Genomic DNA, 13527 nt, shown 5'->3' with positions numbered 1-13527 from the left:
GATGTTGAACTTTGTTCCTGCATTCATTTAGATGATTTTTATTCTTTAGTTTGTTAATACTGTGTTTTACATTAATTGATTTGTGGATATTGAACCCTCCTTGAATCCCTAGAATAAATCCCATGAGATCATGGTGTATGATCTTTTTAATGTGTTGTTGAATGTGGTTTGCAAATATTTTGTTGAGAATTTTTACAACTATAAAGTGATACTGGCCTATAATTTTCTTTTTTGTGTGTGATATCTTTGTCTGATTTTGGTGTTTGGGTGACACTGGCCTTGAAAGTGAATTTGGACGTGTTGCTTTCTGTAATTTGTTGGAATAATTTGAGAAGGATACATGTTAACTCTTCTTTAAATATTTGGTAGAATTTTACCTATGAAGTCATCTGGTCCTGGACTTTTGTTTATTGGGAGTTTTTAAAATTGCCAATTTGATTTTATTACTGATAATTGGTCTGTTCATATTTTCTGTTTCTTCCTGATTCAGTCTTAGGAGGTTGTATATTTCTGGGAATTTGTCCATTTCTCTCAGTTTGTCCATTTTTTGGCATATGCCTCTTTAAATAGTGCCTCTCCCTGATGTCATATTTAACTTATTTTGAGCCTTCTAGTGGCTTCCCTGGTGGCTCAGCGGTAAAGATTCTGGCTGCAGTGCAGGAGACACAGGAGATTGGGGTTCAATCCTTGGGTTGGAAAGATCCCCTGAAGAGAGGGTATGGCAGCCCACTCCAGTATTGCCTGGAGAATCCCACAGACAGAGGAGTCTTGTGGGCTGCAGCCCATAGGGTTGCGAAGTATCAGACATGACTCAAGTGACTTAGTGGTGGCGGCAGCAGCAGAGCCTTCTAATTTTGTCCTCCACATCTCCTATTCTTTATCATTTCCATCTCTATCTTTCTATGTTACCTCTGGATAATTTCCTTTAAGCTAGAATTAGTTTATTTTTTGAATTCTTATTTTCATTCGCCAAGTTTTTCATTTCTGCAAGTACTGTGGTTCGTTTTCAAGTCTGGCTGTCTGTTTCTTGGTGTCTTGCTTTTGTGTTTCCAATTCTTCTATAATAACTTCAAATAAGTTTAATGTTTCCTGTTTTCTGATGTTTTGGGGATATAATCCTGCCATTTGCTTTAATGACTCTGGTCATGATGGATTGTTTCCTCAAGTATTTTATAATTTTGGATTGTGAGCTCATTCAAAGGAGTATCATCTATGGTGGTGTTTTTAAAAAGCATTTTAATTTATTTATTTTTGGCTGCACTGGGTCTTCACTGCTGCTCTCGGGCTTTCTCTAGTTGCGGCGAGTGGGCGCCTCTCTGCAGCGCGCAGGCTTCTCGTTGCGCTGGCTTCTCTTGTTGTGGAGCATGGGCTCTAGGTGCTCGGGCGTCAGTAGTTGCAGCACTCGGGTTAGTTGCCTGCAGCATGTAGAATGTTTCCAGAGCAGGGCTGGAACCCATGTCCTCCGTGTTGGCAGGCAGATTCTAACCACTAGACCACCAGGGAAGTCCTATGGTATTCTTGTGTAGCTTGAGTTGAGGTCAGTTCTCTCAAGAAAAGCTTTTTTTAAAAAAAAAAACTTTGCTTAATTATAATTTATGTACAATAAAATTTATTTAAAGTAAAAAGTTTTGACAGAGTTATACACTTAGAAAAAGCTGCCCCAGTCATGATACAGAGCATTCCCATAACTCCCAAAAGTTTCCTTATGCCTCTTTACAGTTCATCATTGGCCCCAAAGAACCAAGTAATCTAATTACTGAAGGTTAATGTGTGTTTTCTAGAATTTTATCTAGAAAATATATATAGAGTATGTGTTTGTGTTTGCTTTCTTTCAGGCAGTGTAATGCATTTGATATTTATGTATTTAGTGCATATATCAGTAATTTGTTACTTTCTGTTGCTGTTGCCAAAGAATGCTCAAACTACCACAGAATTGCACTCATCTCACACGCTAGTAAAGTAATGCTCAAAGTTCTCCAAGCCAGGCTTCAGCAATACGTGAACCGTGAACTTCCAGATGTTCAAGCTGGCTTTAGAAAAGGCAGAGGAACCAGAGATCAAATTGCCAACATCCACTGGATCATCGAAAAAGCAAGAGAGTTCCAGAAAAACATCTATTTCTGCTTTATTGACTATGCCAAAGCTTTTGACTGTGTGGATCACAATAAACTGTGGAAAATTCTGAAAGAGGTGGGAACACCAGACCACCTGACCTGCCTCTTGAGAAATCTGTATGCAGATCAGGAAGCAACAGTTAGAACTGAACATGGACCAACAGACTGGTTCCAAATAGGAAAAGGAGTACGTCAAGGCTGTATATGGTCACCCTGCTTATTTAACTTCTATGCAGAGTACATCATGAGAAATGCTGGGCTGGAGGAAGCACAAGCTGGAATCAAGATTGCCAGGAGAAATATCAATAACCTCAGATATGCAGATGACACCACCCTTATGGCAGAAAGCGAAGAAGAACTAAAAAGCGTCTTGATGAGGGTGAAAGAGGAGAGTGAAAAAGTTGGCTTAAAGCTCAACATTCAGAAAATGAAGATCATGGTATCCGGTCCCATCACTTCATGGGAAATAGATGGGGAAACAGTGGGAACAGTGTCAGACTTTATTTTTTCTGGGCTCCAAAATCACTGCAGATGGTGATTGCAGCCATGAAATTAAAAGACACTTACTCCTTGGAAGAAAAGTTATGACCAACCTAGACAGCATATTCAAAAGCAGAGACATTACTTTGCCAACTAAGGTCCATCTAATCAAGGCTATGGTTTTTCCAGTAGTCATGTATGGATGTGAGAGTTGGACTATAGAGAAAGCTGAGCGCCGAAGAATTGATGCTTTTGAACTGTGGTGTTGGAGAAGACTCTTGAGAGTCCCTTGGACTGCAAGGAGATCCAACCAGTCCGTCCTAAAGGAGATCAGTCCTGGGTGTTCTTTGGAAGGACTGATGTTGAAGCTGAAACTCCAGTACTTTGGCCACCTGATGTGAAGAGCTGACTCATTTGAAAAGAACCTGATGCTGGGAAAGATTGAGGGCAGGAGGAGAAGGGAACGACGGAAGATGAGATGGTTGGATGGCAATGGACTCAATGGACATGGGTTTGGGCAGACTCCAGGAGTTGGTGATGGACAGGGAGGCCTGGCGTCCTGCAGTTCATGGGGTCGCAAAGAGTCGGACACAACTGAGTGACTGAACTGGAACTGTTGCTAAGTAGTCTTCCTTTGTATGACTATATCATACAGTTTTGTTTATCATTTACTTTTTAAAATTTATTTTTATTGTAATATTTACAATATTGTGTTGGTTTCTGCCATACATCAACATGAATCAGCCATAGGTATACATATGTCCTTATTCTCTTGAACCTCCCTCCCACCTCTCACCCCATCCCACCCCTCTAGGTTGTCATAGAGCACTGGGTTGAGCTCCCTGCATCATATAGCATTTCCCCACTGGCTGTCTGTTTTACATATAGTAACGTATATGTTTCAGTGCTACCTTCATCCCCCACTGTGCCCACAAGTCTAGTCTCTTATGTCTGTGTCTCTGCTGCTGCCCTGAGAATTGGTTCATCAGTACCATTTTTCTAGATTCCATATATATGCGTTAATATATACTTGTTTTCCTCTTTCTGACTTACTTCACTCTGTATAACAGGCTCTGGGTTCATCCGCCTCACTACAGGTGGCTTAGATTTGTCCCTTTTTATGGCTGAGTAATATTTCATTGTAATTATGTACTACACCTTCTTTATCTATTCATCTGTTGATGGACATTTAGGTTGCTTCCTTGTCCTTTGTAAGTAGTGGCCTTTGTAAATAGTACTGCTATGAACACTGGGGTACATGTATCTTTTAGAATTGTGGTTTTCTTAGGGTAACTGCCCAGTAGTGAATCTGCTATGTCATATGGTGGTATTATTATTAGTTTTTAAAGAAATCTCCATACTGTTCTCTGTGGTGGCTGTATCAATTCACATTCTCATCAACTATGCAAGAGGGTTCCCTTTTCTCCACATCCCTCGCTAGCATTTATTATTTGTAGATTTTTTGATGATGGTCATTCTGACTGGTTTATCATTTACTGTTGATGGACACTTGGGCTGTTGGCAGTTTTTGGCTGTTGTGAACAAAATTGCTGTGAGCATTCATGTATAAATCTTTGAGTGAACATACAGTTTCCTGACTCTTTGGCGTGAAATGGCTGGGTCATATGGCAAGGTATTTTTAATTTTTAAGAAATTACCAGTTTTCCAAAAGGGTTGTACTGTTTTATGTTTCCATTGCAGTATCTGAGAGCTTTGGTTTCTTTATTTTCTTACCAACATTTGGTATAGTAAATCTTTTTAATTTTAGTCATTCTCATGGAGATGTAGTGTTATTGTGGTTTTAATTTGCATTTTCCTGATGATGTTGAACATCTTTTCATGTATTTATTGGCCATTTGTGTGTCTCCTGCTGCAACTTTGTATTTGCGTCTTTGGGAACTCAAGGCTGTTCCCAACCTGGGGCTAAAATGTCTGTAATTTTTCTTTTAGGTTTCTAGGCCACAGATTTAGTATAAATTTTAAAATTCCAAATCCACCTCTTCTGTGCACCCAGGTTATTAATTCCTAGAAAGCTTTTTTTTCTCCCACTTTATTACGTTTGTAAAGCAACCTTCCTTATTTTCCTGTGGACAGGTTTTTTTTTTTTTTTTTTTTTTCCTAGTCTCTTTTTACTGAGGGTCTCAGGGTCACAAAGAGTCAGATGGGACTGAAGCAACTTAGCACACACATGCAGCCTTTATACAGAGATCTCAGTTGCTTTTTATGGGCTGAAGATCTGAAGTATGAGGAGGTCACAGATTCCTTACATTGCTAGGACAGCTATGCCTCACTAATCCAATTTTCAGCTTCTTTTGTTTCTGTTTCCTAGGATTTCTTTTACTTTCTTGTGAGTTCAGTTTATCTAGTGTCAGAATCCTATCAGGAAAATAGAAACCACACACAGGTATTTTAAGAGAGTGAATTCAGTAAAGGGGTTTCATTTAAACCTTTGTTGGAGGGCTAAAAGAGCAAAAAGGGGACTCTTCAAGTAACTTATATTATAACTGCGTTAAGCGGCTGCTTCATCCAGGACTGAAAAACAAAGGGAGAAGGTTGGGGTTGGCAGAACTTAGGATTCTGGAGGGATCTCGTGGGACTGCACCTGGATTCTCTGAGGAGAAGGCGTTGCCTGGTGTTGCTGGTGTCTCAGGAGCCCGCAGGAGGGACCTGGGGGAGCCAGGTTTGGTTGAGCCCTGCTCTGGTGCCTCAAAGAGGGAGTTTAGAAGGAAGCAGGGAGAAACCAACTGCAGTTGTCAGGAGCAGAGAGCCACAGGAAGAAGGAAGTCCCTGGCAGCCTCCTCCTGCCTTCGATTTTTCCTGTTTGCACCCCGTTAACAGACCCTAACTGGGAGCCAGCTGGCAAAGGTGAAGTGGTACTAGAAGAGTCCAAGCCCCGGCAACACAGAGCAGACCATAACCACAGGGTAGGTGTGGTTCTAAGAGACAGCAATTTAACTAGCAAGTCAAAAAGGATTTTTGTTCTGTTTTTCTGGGCATTTTCAGGCACATTTAGTAGGAAGATTTTTCAGGTTACCTGGTCCATTATATCAACAGTCAGTAACAGCGATAGCTGACTTTGTTTTTTTTTTTCAGCATATAATGTGACCCAGGCACTGTTTTAAGCACTTTACATGAACTGCTTCCCAAAGCTCTATTACTGTTGCTATTGCTAACTTAGTTTACCCGAAGCCCTACAGTTTGTAAGAGGTGGAGTTGGTGTTCTGATCCAAGCATTCTGGGTTCCGTAACATACATTCTTAACTTCTCTGTTGTGCTGAGGGTACCTCCCCTACATCAAACCAGAATCTATCCTCCTCTGACTTCCACTCACTAGTTCTGGTTTTGTCTTCTTGCAAGGGGTCATATGAGTCTTTCTCCTCATCTGCATGACAAGCATGCATATATTTGAAAAAGTTTTCATGTTTCATGCCATGAATTTCAGACACTTCACCAGGGTGGTTATCATTCTTCCTCTGCATGTACCCTCTGCTTTTCAGAGGTGGGACATAGATTAGTCTTCTACTAACATGACCTGAGCTGGATTGATATTTTGGGTGGCTCTGTCAGATTCATGCTTCCTGTGAGAGTGTATGGCCTCTCCTCCCACCATAGGCAGCCTTCCCTGCCACCCCCAGCCAAACGGCAAGCTTTTCAGTATGAACTATGTACCAGGTCTCTACCATCCTGTATTAGTTTGGTTGATTTCTTTTATTCTAAATGCAGGGCTTTATATTTAGTCCTATTAAATTATACATTTGCTATTTTTGGTACATCAAACCTGTTAAGATCTTTTTGCCATATCAAATCTAAAAACATTGTATTTTCTTTTCTTCACAGTTTACAATTCCAGAATTTAACAAACCAACCTTACATGTTACATTCTATCTTTGGTAAAACATGCTAAATATGGTAGGTTTGAGAAGCAAGCTGAATGTTATATTTCTAGAGATCTTGAGGACTTCCCTGGTGGCTCAGAGGATGAAGCGTCTGCCTTTAGTGCAGGAGACCTGGGTTCGATCCCTGGGTGGGGAAGATCCCCTGGAGAAGGGAAATGGCAACCCACTCCAGTATTCTTGCCTGGAAAACCTCATGGATGGAAAAGCCTGGTGGGCTACAGTCCATGGAGTCACGAAGAGTTGGACCCGACTGAGCAACTTCACTTTCACTTTCTTTCACTAGAGATGTTACTTCAATTGATGGAAGTTTGGGGGGAATAGTTTTGACTAGACTTTCTGCTAAATTGCAGGAGGAGCTATCCGGAAGGGACAGAATCTTGGCTGTCAGTGAGGGGAGGAGAGAGTCAAGGTTAAGGGCTGGCCATTGGGCAGTCAGTCACCCTAATAAGGGACCACTTGGCGGAAGTAAAATGATCCGATGTCTGAGGAGAGGAGAGGGAGCATGTTGCACAGCATGCTGCTGGGCTGAGGCCTCTGTTGGCAGCTGTGTCAGCTGCCCTTTCTGTCCTCTTTAAGGACCAGTTTCTTTGAAGTCAGTGCAGGAAGTGCCAGTGATTCAGCCTTGCAGATTTCTTCTGCCTTACTGCAGCTAAGGACTGGTTTGTCTGGTGAGGAGTAAAGACCGTGCATATATTTCCGGCATATTTATTTGACCACTTGAGCACCTTCCTGTGACGGGCCAGAGACGCTTTGCAGGCTGTCAAGTTTGGGGTATTCTGTGGTAGGTGGATACAGAGGCCTTTGTCTTATGTGTGGGTAACAACTGCATTATGCCCTGTAAGGGGGCATTTGCTGAGTGTCTGACTTCTGGATGGTGTCAGTGAGGGATGAGGTAGTAAGAGCTTTGATTGCCTACTTTTCTGGCTTGCTTATGGCATGACAATGTGAGTTTGAGGGAAGCTTATGGTTCACTTGGAGTTTGCTGTTGTACCCCTCATGCACTGCTGCTAAGTGGACTCTGTCTGGTTTGCTAACCCTCCAAAGCCCAGTTTCCTTGTGCAGTGAGCAAATGCATAATGTGTGTCAATTTCACCTCTCACAGAGCTGAGTATTTAAAGATATACACATACACACACACACACATATATATATAATATATATAAAATACAGGAGTTACCTATTCCCCAAGCTCTTCAAACCTACAGATACTTTACAGGAATAATGTAACAAATGTTTCTATATTTTTCACCTAGGCTCACTGATTGTTAACATTTTGCTGTTTTGGCCTCTGTCCTTCATTTTAGGAACCTTTTGACTGTTAGATGTGAACTTCATGTTACTTCATCCCTTAAATAGCTTAGCAAGTATTTGCTGAAAAAAATCAGAATATCTTCCTATGCTGCTGCTGCTACTGCTGCTGCTAAGTCGCTTCAGTCGTGTCCGACTCTGTGCGACCCCATAGACGGCAGCCTGCCAGGCTCCCCCGTCCCTGGGATTCTCCAGGCAAGAATACTGGAGTGGGGTGCCATTGCCTTCTCCATCTTCATATGCTAACCACAGTAAAATTACACTCAGAAATTCAGTACGTTCAGTACAATCCTTGTTCAGGTTGCTCTGGTTTTTCCAGTGATACCTTTCATAGATTTTTTTTTTGTCGTTCCAGGATCCATTGAAAGATCATGCCTGTGTTGTCATGACTTTGTCATGCCCTTAGTATGCTTTAACTTTGAACAATTAAAAAAAATTCTACTTCTTTATTTGCTGCATTGGATCTTACTTGTGTCGTGCAAGATCTTTTGTTGTGTCTCATGGACTCTCTAGTTCTTGCGCACGGGCTCAGTAGTTGCGATGCAAGGGCTTAGTTGCTCCACAGCATGTGGGATCTTAGTTCCTGACAACCAGGGATCTAACCTGCATCCCCTGCATTGCAATGCAGATTCTTAACTACTGGATCACCAGGGAAGTCTCAACTTTGAACAGTTTTTAAATCTGTTAATACTGAATGCCTTTTTGTCGATCATATCATTGACATTCTTTAGAATTCAAGTTAGTTGTTTGCAGAATGTCTCTTAATTTGGATTTGTATTTCCTCTTGATTATTTGTGATTTGTATTTCCTCTTGATTAGATTCAGGATCAACATGTTTTTGGTAGAACTAGGTATAGGTTAGTACAGTAGTTTGATAGTGAAGCTAGACAGGGAAGCAGTGTTCAGTTTTGCGTGACAGTGTATAATTTAGCACCTGATTATGTTTTCTGATCTGTAAGCCCCACGGGAATTGAGTATGGAGTTCAGTAGGACCTGAAGGAACCAGGAAAGACTTTAGGTGGAAGATGACAGAATTTTGGGGCAGTTGGAGTACGGTTAGACAAACTGCTCTTTGGACTTCTCATCCTGCTACTGAAGTTATATATATATCATGAAAAGTGAAAAGTGAGTTTCCTCTTCAGAGTTTAGAGCTCTGTATCTTCCATGGTTTTTGTACTGCTGGGAAGCCTAATAGTTTAGAGCTCCTGCTTTGGTTTCAGATAGGCCTGGAAAGTGTGCTCAGCATTTTTCCACCTGCCTAACCTTAGGGAAGTTTTCTTACACGAAAGCTTCAAAGAGTATCGGTAACTCTTTAAAATGTTACTGTGCTCATAGTGCAATATTGCATAAATAACTTGAATGAAAATATTTGAATGCCATTAGGTGGGGGCCACACTTCCTAGTTTTTCCGGCTGCCTCACTGCAACATTCATTTCTATTACCTGCCAAACCTTGGAAGGGGCTTGAATTTACCACTGCTGGATAGCTAAAGTCATGGAAATGAGAAAGGGCTTGGCTCATGAGACAAGTGGGAAGACTGGCTTGATTAGTTCAGAGTGTGCACTGTGGAATAATGAGAAATAAGGTTGAATAAATGACTTGAGGCCATGTAGTGGAGGGCCTGGGAAGGTAAGCCAAAGAATTTGAATATGGTGCTTAAGGAAGAAAACCATGGAAGGTTTTTGAGCCAGGTGGGCAACGCTTGGAAATGTGACTAGTACAGTCTCTTGAGGAAGGACCTTTCCTGCTCTGGAGACTGGAATTCTAGTAGGGCAGAGTCTTCCCTGTGCTGACCATGTTGGGGTGTGGTTTGGGCTGTCTTGCCACAGGAGGCCAGACTTTCTGCCCCAGTGACTCTTCCTGCTCTGTCACTGACTCACCCCATTGACCTAGGCTGGATGGCTTTCCTTCCGGTGGCTGGCTGATTTACAGAGCGCTGGGGCTGCCCAGGGTGAGGTGAAGCCGAGCTGACCCACAGCTCTTCGGTGAGATGGGGGAATGAACAGCGTTCCTGTCCCTTTGCCCCTTCCCTGGGTTGAGGCTAGTTATAAGCCAGATTGCCAGGGATCGCTTTGTTCCAGCCTTAGAAAGCTGTTCACCAGGAGGTAAGTTAAGATGGTTCCTGCCCTCTCTGCTTTTTCATAGGTCAGCTTTCCTCAAACAGGATTTCTACTACTTTCTTTTTCCTTTATCTAGGTCCTTCTAAGTAACCTCTTTCGCTTACTTGAAGTAAACAGGTTACTGCAGGAGGTGGGCAGAGATGTTTGATAAATATATTCTTCTAGCTGTCGGGGGAGTGTCTCTGGGGTCTCACTGACCCCTGTTGTAAGGTAGTTTACCCAGAATTCTTGTAAACTAGATACCGAATGAAGGCTCAAACTCATAGGGAGCGACTGCAGAGAAGTTCTGGTCTTAAGCTATCATTTCTTAGCAACTGGGTTTCAAAACCATTCTTGGTATGCTTTAGTGTCCTGAGTTAAAGACAACAGTGAGGAACAGGAAGGGGGAGGTGCCTGGATTAGGATATGCTTGTGGCTTATGCTAGGAGTTAGGGTGACTAGGTTTCTAGTCCTGATTACTCTTCACCAGCTGTGTGATCAGGGACCAACTGTCTAACCCCAGTGGACTGGAGTTTTCTCATGTAAAAATGAGCAGTTTATATGATCTGGAGGATTTCTTCCAGGGCCAAAATCTATGATTATATAATGTGTGATTATAAATCAGTATAATAGTTTAAAAGGCAGTTCCCAAAGGAGTATTTGTAAACTTTAGGAGACTATTTTGATTACCATCTTCATTTGATTTAACAAGATCGGAAAGATTTGTTTAAAAGGGTGTCACTTCCTTTATACTCACTGTGCGTTTGCTTACTTCTAGGTCAAGGTGACTAGATAGTGGAGAAAATTAGCCTTTCTAGTGGAAGTCCTCCCAAATCACAAATGTGTTAAGGGCCAAGAAGTATTGGAACATGTTGCTGTGGAACACTCCAACTGAGGAGCCACTGTGGTCCCGGCTCCAGGAGACCCACAGCCACAAGTTCTGCAGGCTGCCGCGGCCACTGCTCACCAGCACGCCGTGGTCCACCAGGGTGCTTCCCAGGTGGCGTGCTGAAGCAGATGATCTGGTAGCTCCGTGCTTTTGCAGGAGAAGTGATGTACCAAGTTACTTGATTTTTTTGTCGGTGTTTACTTACTAGGTTTGGTCAGCAATTTGAGAGACAGTGGGGGTTGTTGGGAAGGGGGTGGTCAAAGCAGAGGGGCTCTCCAGTGCATTTCAGTTAGGCTCTCTGTAGTACCCTTGAATCTGTGCCAGGCAGTGGTGGTCTTGTTGATAACTAGTCAGAAAAATAAGGTGTTAGGCATCCTAGTCAAAAGATTCTGTCACCAAGACACTCTGTGATCATTCGCAATTAATTCTCTTTCTTAAAGCCATGTTTTCTTCATTTATATATTGAAATTTTTAGATACTAAGAGATCTGAAACCAGGTAGGCCAAAGGAGGTTTGAGGTGGGGAAGGATCTGTTTGTTCTAAGCTGCTTGACTATTGGACAAGGGGTAGAAGTGGAATTCCTTTTTAGTACTTGAATTATAGCAACTATACTCTCTACTCAGAGTCACAGCTGAGTGATCAAACGTGAAGCAGCTATTTAATGAGAAGCAGGCCCTGGGAGCCTTCTCCTGACAAACAATCACAGGACTTGCTGGTCCTGAGAGAAGTAGTCGTTCCCTGGTAGGATTTATTGTTTGAAGGAGGTGGGGGTGAATGTCATCAAAATGGACAGTGTGGATATTGTGATTTAGATGGTTTAGAGACTTTGTTTCCTGCTGTTGTTAATTTCAAGCCTCTCTTTAAAGAGATTCTCTTAATGATTGGAGCAGTGTGGGATTCATTTAGAGAAAAGGCCCCGCATAACCACAATTAGAAATTAAATGCCTAAAAGCAGAGCCAGTTGCTGGAGAGACTGAAGTGGCCTAATCAGTTGCTTTTCAATACTCAGGTCCTAGGGCGACAGCAGCCAGAAAATAGGCTGCTTGGTGAGCTCTCTGGGTGCTAGGCTGGGAGATTTGGGCTCCCAACAGAGGAAGAGATGACCTGTAGTATCCACACCTCTTAATCTCTCTTCTTTCCCTCAGTGCCCTTTAGTTTTAATTAGGATTGTGTAAACACAGGCAGCTTGCCAGTCCGCTTAAAGTGGCAGGCCCATGACAGCTTTTTGCTGGTCACTCTTACCTAGGTATGTGGCTTTAAATTAGAGGGCTTGTCCTTTCTGATAGTTCAGCTTCACTGGCTGCCTCACTGAAAGAATCCATTAGAAGAGGGCCAGTTGGCTGTCATTCAGTCGGGCAGCATTATTTAGCACCTGCGGCGTGCAGGCATTATGCTGGAATGGAGCTGATAGGTGAATAAGATGGTTTCTGCTCTTCAGGAGCTTAGTCAAGTGAAACATATATGCAGCTAGTGTCGACCCAAGGAAGAATGAAATGTAGTGTGTAGAGGAACAAGCAATATGGGAGCATATAGAGGAGACAATAGAGTTGTTCCTGAATTGGGGGGAACAAGGAGAGAGAGCCTCTGAAGGGAGAAGGCATTTGAGCCAGGTGGTAAAGGGCGACTTAGAATTCCTTAAGTTTACAATTGTATTTGTTTGTTTATTTCTGGCTGTGCTGGGTCCTCCTTGCTCCAAGGGTTTTCTCTAGTTCTAGAGAGTGGGGGCTGCTCTCTAGTTGCTGTGCACGGGCTCGTCATTTTGGTGGCTTCTGGTTGCAGAGCGCTGGCTCTAGGGTGCCGCCTCAGTAGTTAAGGTTCCTAGGCTCTAGAGAAATAGTTGTAGCGTGTGGTCTTAGTTGCTCTGTGGCACCTGGGATCTTCCTGGATCAGGGATTGAAGCTGTGTCTTCTGCATTGGCAAGCAGATTCTTTACCCTCAGCCACCAGGGAAATCCTAGAATTCCTTAAGTTTAGAAGGGCATTTTGGAGGAGGTTATAGAATGGCAGCAGCGCAGAGCCTGGGGAAATGTTTGGCATATTTGGGAAAGTGCTCCTGAGATAGAAGATATTTTGGAGGAATGAGCTGGAAATGAGGCCGGAAAAGATGTTTGGTTGGATCTTAAAGAACAGTAAGCGTCATACTAAGAGATTTGGATTTTATTCTGCATGAAGTTAGCTCACGAATGTTTTGGATAAGGAGTGACACGATCCCAGCCATGTGATTTAGGTTTTGATGTGTTTTTCAGGTGTAAGGTCTTCAATTTCAGGGTTGAGAAGGTGGTCATCTTGGTTCTTAAAGTACAAAGTTTGTCAGGCATCTAATGTTTAGGTACTTTATTCTTTAGTTGTATTTTCTAAGAAAGAAAAGAAAGTGAAGTCACTCAGTCGTGTCCAACTCTTTGTGACCCTATGGACTGTAGCCTACCAGGCTCCTGCATCCATGGGATTTTCCAGGCAAGAGTACCGGAGTGGGTTGCCATTTCCTCCAAAAGCAAGAAGACAGGAAGTAGTCAGCAGTGTCCCTTTAGACTGAGCTTTCCTTACCCCTCAAAGATGAAGGTTTTCTTAAACATATATATCATGCAGTCTTGTTTCATTGGTTGCTTACTACTGCTTATTCTTTGAGGATAAAACCCATCATAAGGGGTCCACTTCTGATTATATAGTGGAAACCAATGACATTTTTTTGAACTGGTTGAAAAATAGTATATAATCACTGTAGGAAATATGAAAAGTACAGAA

At 42.4% G+C, this 13527-nt stretch overlaps 1 protein-coding gene across 6 annotated transcripts in view; it reads left to right on the top strand.

Annotated features, from left to right (window-relative positions):
* The window catches only part of NUMA1 (nuclear mitotic apparatus protein 1), a 69628-nt gene that overhangs the window by 3606 nt on the left and 52495 nt on the right, over positions 1-13527 (top strand). Inside the window, exon 1 of one of the 6 annotated variants that reach the window (XM_069553469.1) lies at positions 6963-7271. The exons of the other annotated variants lie outside the window; for them this stretch is intronic. The gene's annotated coding sequence lies outside the window, so the exon portion shown is untranslated. Of the gene's footprint in view, positions 1-6962; positions 7272-13527 lie in introns of those variants that run through there. 6 annotated transcript variants of the gene reach the window in all.

This window comes from Ovis canadensis, chromosome 15 (genome assembly GCF_042477335.2).
Source record: "Ovis canadensis isolate MfBH-ARS-UI-01 breed Bighorn chromosome 15, ARS-UI_OviCan_v2, whole genome shotgun sequence".
NCBI classification, from domain to species: domain Eukaryota; kingdom Metazoa; phylum Chordata; class Mammalia; order Artiodactyla; family Bovidae; genus Ovis; species Ovis canadensis.
Note: the sequence above shows the minus strand (reverse complement) of the source record. Positions and strands in the feature narration are given on the sequence as shown.